Source organism: Haliaeetus leucocephalus, unplaced genomic scaffold, assembly GCF_000737465.1.
Source record: "Haliaeetus leucocephalus isolate CR32 unplaced genomic scaffold, Haliaeetus_leucocephalus-4.0 Scaffold317, whole genome shotgun sequence".
Taxonomy (NCBI): Eukaryota; Metazoa; Chordata; class Aves; order Accipitriformes; family Accipitridae; genus Haliaeetus; species Haliaeetus leucocephalus.
This window is the reverse complement of record NW_010972753.1, coordinates 2,736,043-2,744,520: the sequence shown is the minus strand read 5'-3', so window position 1 is coordinate 2,744,520 and position 8,478 is coordinate 2,736,043. Positions and strand designations below refer to the sequence as shown.

Genomic DNA, 8,478 nt, shown 5'->3' with positions numbered 1-8,478 from the left:
CTCCTCCTCCTCCTCCTCCTCCTCTGCCGCCGCCTCCTCCTCCTCCTCCTCCCGGCTTTGCCTCCGCCATTGCCCCTCTCTTCAGCCCCCCGGCGCCTCCCTCCATCCGCCGCCCCCGGCTTTATGTTACACGGAGGCCCCCCTCGCCGCCGGTCCAGCGGGAGGAGCCGCGTCTTCAGCGCCGCCGCTGCCGAGAGGTAGGTGAAGCTGCCGCCGGGCTCCCCGGGGCCCTCCTGCCGCTGCCCGACCTACCGAGGGCGGCCCGGCCCCCCAGTCTGTCTCCTGGCCTTCAGGGACCTTCCTCCCCCGGCCGGGAGCAGGCGGGGGCGGCGGGCATGGCCGGGCCGGGCGCCGTGAAGGGCTTGGGCGGCCTCCGAGGGGGGGCCGAGGGGTCTCTAACTCGGAGCCCGCCAGCCTCCCCTCCCCTTCGTCGGGGAGCTGGGCCTGCGGGCTTTGGCTGGCGGGAAGGGTGCTAAACGTGTCAAGCTGAGGAGCTGAAGTGGGTCATGTGAGTTCCTACCCCGAAAATGGCCCTTTGCCCATCAGCGACGTTGGGGGACATAAAAAAAAAAGTATCTGTGAGCCGAACGAGCAGACTGCCGCCCAGGATTGGTACTGGAGCTTTGAGCTATTTGGTAAATATGGACGCGTCGCTTAAAAAAAGTTATTGGGTTTTTGTTGTGTGGGGTTTGTTCCCCCCACCCCCCACTCCCCCTTTAGAAGAAGAATAGGGGAACCATCAAGCTGTTACTGGATAAAAGGGCAGAACTACTGGCTTCCTGTTGACTTCTTTGTTGTGTATACTTGTCCCTAAGATAACAACCCAGCTCTTTGACCACCATTGCCCCAGTTCACATGCAGATCCCCTCAGCATACCACCGTGTGCCAACATCCTTTCTGTCTTTTTCCTTCCAACACCTAGCCAACCTGTTTAATTTCTACCACATGTCCTATAAACTTTCCCACTGTCACTCATCTCCTTTCACTTTCCTTAATTATACCCTATGGCTGGTTTGGATCTACGCATGTGTTGATTTGCCTTTCAGCAAGCAAAGCAGAACAGATAACTGTTGAGCACACGCTGGAGACACCAGGTCTTTTTCATTTATCTAGCTGCCAATTTGGGGGGAAATCTGTAGAAATTTAATATGTTTGAGATTTCTGTCTTTCTGACAAATGAGGTTGACATTTCGCAATGAGGTCAAAAGCTGTGTGTCTTGAACAAAAGGCACAATCTCATTAATCTCATTTTCTCAAAAGATGCTAAAAGTATTAACTAAGTGAGCAATAAATATACAGATAATAACAAACAAAGAATTGTAAGGGGTAGTTCAACTATCTCTTAGTTAAGATTAACATTTTAATCTTAATTAAGATTAACATTTTTTTTACTAATAGAGTTTAAATACTACGTGTAGCTCATTACCTTTTTATTATGCTAAAAATTTATAACGAGTCCAAAAAAAGTAGGATTAGATTTTTGCTACTAGGAAATACTTAACTTGCTCCTTTTCTGTATAAAATACGCCTTGATTTTCTTGATAAATATCTTTGCAATTAGAAAATCACTCTTTATTAATATTTTTTTCTTACATGTGGAAAAATTAATCATTATAGAAGCCACAAATATATATATATATATATAAAAGGAATGTTGGCACTCAGGATAGAGCAGTCCTGTCCACTTTGAGAGCAGTGGCAAATCCGTAGTTTTTAACACTACCATCATATAACTCTTAGGTATTACTGATACAAGTTTTTCTAGTTAAAGACTATTGTCATTCTTACAGATGTAATAAAAATATTTTATACTTGGCGCCTGTTCTGGTATCAGTAAATGTAATTGGAAAAGCACTGAGCTGAGCTTGCTCTATGTTCGGGAGCATGTTTTTCTATACAGGTGTAGTGATGCAATGATCTTTTATCCAAATGGTTTAAACTATCTTAATGTCTGTGAAGTGCAGTTACATCATCCGCATAATGGACTAATACGATGAGAAACTAATGTATATCTCATTGATGTTAATTCATGAGACCAGAAGCTGAATTTAGATTCAGTTAGGTGAAGTTAAACTGGTCAAGTTACTACAGCTGAGGCATACGTCTGCCAGTCTTAAAATGCTTGTCAAGCATGTACTTTCATCAGAATCCTTTTGATAGTCATCCTAAAGCTTGATTTAAGGGCTGAGCTGGGGACTGTATTTTATTCTCTGGTGGCTAGTGTTGCAAAATGGGAAGTTTCTGACATGCAATTGATTAGCATTCATCTAAATTAAATATGTGAAAATTATACTCTTCAGCAGTATTTTAAAACAAACTGGTTCTGATCTTTTGTGTGTGTGCTTTTAACATCTGGATCTTTCTGTGCAGAAAGACTAAATTGGGTTATGGTATAAGTTTTGAGGAGCAGAGAGTAATATGAGCTGAGAAACCTATCCATTGTGAATACGTGCATATGAGAGCACCAACACATCTGCCTGAGTTAGAGGTTTCTGAAAAAGGAAACAGAACAAAACACTCTCTCCTAGTACTGTAGTCTATGAAGATAGCTAAAGACTACTCAGCAGGGTTCTAGCATACTTACAGAATGACGTATAACCATACCGAGCTGAGACGCAATCCATACTGAGTTTTAATATGTTTGGTTATAACTAGTTCTGATAATGCTTCTAGCATTACCATAATGACCTCAGAGACACTGAGGTGTTATAAAAGTGCCACTGTTGTTATGAACTGATGCGGATGGCTTCAAGAGAGCAACATGGGTAGAGATTGCAAGAGGAGCTGTCACAGTCAGATGCATGCCCCTAAGAAATTCTTCATGCAGTGTGGACAGTTTTCAGGAGTAACCAAGTTTTAACTTCTAGATTTCTGGCAGTCTGGTTCCTCTGACTGGCAGTGATCAGTAAGCTCCTAACTTCTCACTTCTAAAGTAATCCAGTGTTTTTGGAATTCTTGGCACAGATTGGATGAAGTCTTTAGTGTGAACCTACCCATGCATTTAAGATAAATTGTTTCCCAAACTTAGCATATTAATTATAAAGGATTTTAGATAAAACACCTATGAACTTGATGTGTTTCTTTGTTTCCTACTTTTGCAATTGTAGCAATGGAAAGTTTCAGCATCTGCTGGTTATTGATCTAGCTCACTTTTACCTCATTCCTTCTGTTGCTGTTAGTGGAGAATTGTGATGAAAAATGGTGGTTTGGACAAGGTTTAATGGTTTTAGTGTCAAACCATGTAAACAAAGGTTTAATTTGGAGGATAGATTATTTACACTGTGTAAATGTATATTTATACACTCATTACATTCTCGCTCATTGCAGTACACTGCATTCAGAGGCCTGGTTTTTAGTGATGAATGTGTGCAGTTGTGAATGTTTTGCTTGTATGTGCAAATGCCAGTGTGTATTGTATTTTCATACATGTGTATAACATTTGACTGTAGAGAAACATTCTATTTGTGCATGAAAATGTTTGTTTTAACAAACTTAGGGTCAAAGAATTCTGTTCAAAGCAGCCTTCGTTATGCACCTCACGAAATAAAGCATATGTAATGGCTTTAAAATTTGCATTTAAATGCACACATTTGATGGATGAAAGGAATGGGATAGATGGAACAGATTATTGGATTTTAAGCTTTACTTCAGTACTTCATGTAACCAAAGTATGGTTCTGTATGTCTGGTGAAATATCTTTTTGTGTAACTCGTAGATATAGTGTTTTATTATGTGAAAATTTGTCATTAGCTGTGTTCACAGAGGTGGTTTCTCAGAATTTCTATGAGGTAGGTAGAATGAACAATTACTTCATAATCTGTAAACAAAGGAACTTGCTAGTTCTGTCTCAGCATCTCAAATGAGTTGTTAAGGAACAGCAGTAAAGGAAAGCAGACACCTGCCTTTCAGCTGGTATGCTACAGTTGGTATTGTCAATACTTTCCCAGAACAATACATTTCTATCCCTAGAAAGTGCATATGAGCTTACATATCACATAAACACACTTACTTAAAAGGGTACTTTTTGGGGAAGTACTGCCTGGATAGATTTTTTTTTTTTTTTTTAATGAAGCAGGGCATGAGCCAAAAGCGGGTATTCCATAACTTCCTTCTCAATAGCCTGTGCCTTTAGACTCCAGTTCTTCTGCCTGTGACTAAGAGCCTCAGACACCCTGAGGAAAGAAGGTTCTCCTTGTTTAGCAAGAAAAAGCAGTCTGGAACAGGGTTTTCAGACTTTTATTACAGCTGCGGAATAAAGATGAGAAATCAGTGTTCCAAGTAAGTGCTTTTACAGTCACAGCAGAGTAGACTCTGTAATGCATTATGTGCTAAAAGAGGAAGAAATGTCAGGAAAAGCTAATAAGGTTAAGCGTATTTCTCTTTTGGCTTTTCAGCAGAGACTCTTACGTCCTGTGCTGCATTATACTGATCAGCTCTAGTATGCGCAGAACAATGCAGAACGTCAACTTTGATTATTTTTTTTCCCCCTTTATTGTTTATACATTGGAATTTTTTGTTCCTGTTTTCTTACAGACCACTGTAGGCTACATGTCTTCCTTAGGATTAAGTGTGCTGTTGTGATTTGCATGTGTGAAGAAAATTTCACTCTGAATTTTGCATTTTTATTGAAAATATGAAAAAAAATCGTTATGTTATTGTCCTCTGGGAAATAAGCTGCAGCATTTGAATAGTGCATAGAATTACATCTAAGATTGCAAGTGTGTGTGTGGGAGGAATGGCATAGCTATGCTTTAGAAAAATGACTTCATTTGAGAGTATTTTGTATTGCTTTTTTAATATTTGAACTACCACATTGCTGTTTGCTTTTGACTGAGGATATTAGCTGTAGAAATGAAGATTTTTACCAGTTGATCATAATACGCGTTTAACTATCTAGTTTCCCAGTTTCTGTGCTGTTTTAACCCCCTGTGTATTTGCACTGGCCAATATATTTTTGTGTTGTAAAGCAAAATATATCTGCTGATATTGTGTATGGCTTTATGCCAAAAAAACGGTATTTACTCCTTTTATTTAATGGAGGAACACAAGTAGTCTTTAGCTTTTCACTCATAGAATTCTGAAGCTTCTTTAGATGGTGTTATGGAGAAGTCTTACTGGTTTTGTCTCTACTTAAATAATCCATTAAATGCTGTCTGATGTTTGGGAGAAAAAATATTTTGAGATTGAAACTGTAGATTTACTAAAAATAATATAAGCAGGGATGTGAAAAGGAGGATTAAGTGACTTAACCCCCCACATTTTTAAAACCTTCTGAAGTAATAATTTCAGAGCGTTGACCACTTTGTTACCATTGTAGCCTTTTGCAGCTGACTTCTGGTTTTAATATATTTTTACGGAATAGCCAGTTTTAGCGAGATGTGAAAATTGGAACCCTAAAAGGTGTTCCCTAAATACAGGGGTTTTAAAATTTACTTTGGTGATTCCTACCACCTTATTTTTTGATAAATTTAAAATTTGAAGGGTAGTAGCTTATATCTGGGGTTTTTTTGTGTGTGTGTCTTATTTCTACTTAATCAGAATTAAAAGGATGGTCGCAAAAAAAAAAAAAAAATCCCACAGTGCAGTCTCTATGTAAAAGCAACTTGATCACAGAGTAGCTGAAGTTGGAAGGAACCTCTGGAGGTCATCTGGTCCACTGCCCCTGCTCAGCAGGACCACCTAGAGCTGGTTGCCCAGGACTCTCTCTGATGCTGGTTTTGTGTATTATTTATTTGTTTTGATCCTTAAAAGGCACGCTGGAGGTGCTTGTCTGGATTTGGCGCATTTACCCTCTACCATTTGTGTCTGTTTACCTTCACTTGCCAACTTCTCCTTTTTGCTTCTTTGAGGGTGGTGAAAGGGGCCTTTTAAAGCAGTCCGATGTAAAAGTTAATTTCTCCCCTCATATTTGCAGATCTGTAATGTAATTATCTTTCTCAAGTTAAGGAGAAAGACCCTAGTAGTATTTGGAGCTTACTGGTATGGTTCTTCTGTGTCGTTCATGTACACAGTAATGTATGTACTGTTCTGAAGAAATCCCTTGCATGAGATTGCTGCCTGCATGAGCCTGTGTGATGGGACATCCTGTTATTTTCAGGTTAATTTGTGTTGCTTCATTTCTGACTTTTTTTTCCCCAATATATTGTTGTGTTACTCTGTTCATGTCTCACATTTGCAAATTCCAACTGTCCTGTCCTGTTTTTTCCGTTGATCTTGGAATTGAAGCTGAGCCATATGTCTTAGTTGGTCTCCTAAAGAAATGTAACTTACACAGTTGTACTATCTGAGAATAATCCTAATAAGCTTTGAACCTCTTGGTCAATTTCAAACAAAATTGAGAGATAGTTGTTTCAAGTTGCTATATATTTTATGAAAACGGTTGGCCCATTTAAAGGCAAGTGACCATTAAATCTCTTACACAGGAAAGACTGAAGGATGAGCTCAACTATTATTAAAGATCAGAGAACTGGGGGCCGGAGGGGGGGAGTTACAAGTGCTCTAGTGAAAGAAGAAAAAAAGCTAATATTAGTGTTTACCTTCTTATTTGATACCAGAAATCCAGTTAGAAAGCAAAATGCTGTAAAGTCAGGCTTTATGGCATCCTCTTCAGTTTGTTGCTGCTTTTTGAGGTGGTAAGAGTTAGTAAAGTAATTCTTTCCTTGTCTGCTTTTGTGTAAGAATTGGCAACAACTAAGAATAATATATGATGGTAATTTTTCCTTCTGGTAGGCACGTGCTGTGTTCAGGAATAAGGGACTTGCTATATGAAGCTCCAGAGCAGTTTGTATTTTCTCTCTGTCTTCAGTGACATAAAGGGGAGTGTGCTATCACGGGTACTGGCAAGAAAGCCATTGGATTGTCAGCATTGTTCTCCTGCTGTTGGTCTTACTTTCAGGAATTTGGATTTTTTCATAAGGCCTTAACTGTCATGAACACTCCCGGCATTGACTCTATTGTGCACAGAACCTGTCAGCAGGCTTCAACGGTGTGGGAGTGGTGCTCATTCCATGAGGTGTGGCTACAAACCCCCACTCACCATTTTAGTTTTGCATAGATGAAGCGTCTCTCCAGTTCTGTTTTCCAGGATGTGTGCCGATGAATTAAGGAGAGGAGATGATTATCTCTTGATGGAGTCTAATAAAATACATTCCAGTTACAGTGGCAGCAGTCAGGATGTGGTGCTTGAGGAAATGGGAGTAATATGATAACTGCTCCCTGAAGTTGTGAAACCTGGGCCAACCTAGAGTCACTTCTGGGTCCGTATACTGCTGTAAAGTTCTATAACCTTGAAAATCAGCAGTTTTTTAAATGTGTTGGTGTTATTTAGCTTTTCATGTAGGTCACCAGTACCAAAACATTATTAACTTTAATTGTTATAGGAAATTTGGTGTTAAATGCACAAATAACCATGTGAATGCTGCAGTGTTATTTAGGGTGGGATAAAGTGAAACAAAAATGGTTGAACCAACTCCTGTAGCTGATTAATGCCTAAAGGGACAACGTTACTCTTTTTCCCTGTTCCTGCTCAAGTGTGATGTCCTGCCCTTTTCATCAGGTTGGTTCTTGTGCCATACCCCCTGCAGTGTCAAGTCAGAAGTCAGCTCACTGATGAGCAGAAGGCTCTCTGGTTTTGAGGTTTTGCATGTGCTGGGGGGTGGTGTTGTTTGTGTCCTTGTTGCTGCCCCCACCCTTCGTTTAGTTTTCTGTCAGGTTTATGAGTTGAATTAGCTTTCTAGAGCAGTCCAGTGAGCACCAGAAATGGCTCAAAGTAGGCAGCAGGAGCTCAGAACTCAGAATAAGGACAGAGAGGGAGAATGGAGTGTGCCATTGCCCTTCAACTGGTGATAAATTGTTAGATTGGTTCAAGCTGCCTTGTGCAACTTCACCCTATCTAAACCCAAGGAAGTTGAGCAAGATTTTGAGAAATTTCTGGATTTTGAATAGGTTTTGGTATGGATTTTCATTGAATATTTATCTTCCTTAACTTTAACAGAGTAGGATCCTGCTAGTCTATAATTTCTTTTTGGCTTATTTACAGTTCGACTATAGCTTGCACGTAAGTAACACTGCATCTGCAAGTGTTCAAACGCTTAATAAGCAATTAAACTTCACTAAACCCAGTATACAGAATATTATTTATTGTGACCTAGTCTTGTCAGTGCTTCCTATTGCCTTAGTATTTTGCAGTTTATAAATCACATCACCTAATTAATCCCTATGGTAAGAAACGGGGGGATAAAGGGAGGGAGATGAAGGGGGAACTACTATGTTGTTACAGGAGAAGTGAAACACACAAACTTAAATAGTATCTCTGAAAATGTTCAATTTCCTAGAAATAACTTTTGAGTAAATTGACATATATTTGTAAAGAGACTAAAATTTTTTTAGGTTATACCTTGTACAGATCAACTGGAGCTTGTTTCTGAAGTTAAGGAAGTTTGGCTTCCTTTCTGAAACCTTTGATATTCAAGAGTGGGT

The 8,478-nt window shown here is 39.8% G+C and overlaps 1 protein-coding gene across 9 annotated transcripts in view; it reads left to right on the top strand.

Moving 5' to 3' along the window:
* Window positions 1–8,478, top strand: part of KLHL15 (kelch-like family member 15) — a 29,903-nt gene that overhangs the window by 3,939 nt on the left and 17,486 nt on the right. For 5 of the 9 annotated variants that reach the window (XR_774585.1, XM_010571294.1, XM_010571293.1 and 2 more), the window contains exon 1: window positions 8–197. The exons of 3 other annotated variants lie outside the window; for them this stretch is intronic. The gene's annotated coding sequence lies outside the window, so the exon portion shown is untranslated. Of the gene's footprint in view, window positions 1–7; window positions 198–8,386; window positions 8,473–8,478 lie in introns of those variants that run through there. One more of the 9 variants, XM_010571291.1, reaches the window with a different exon arrangement.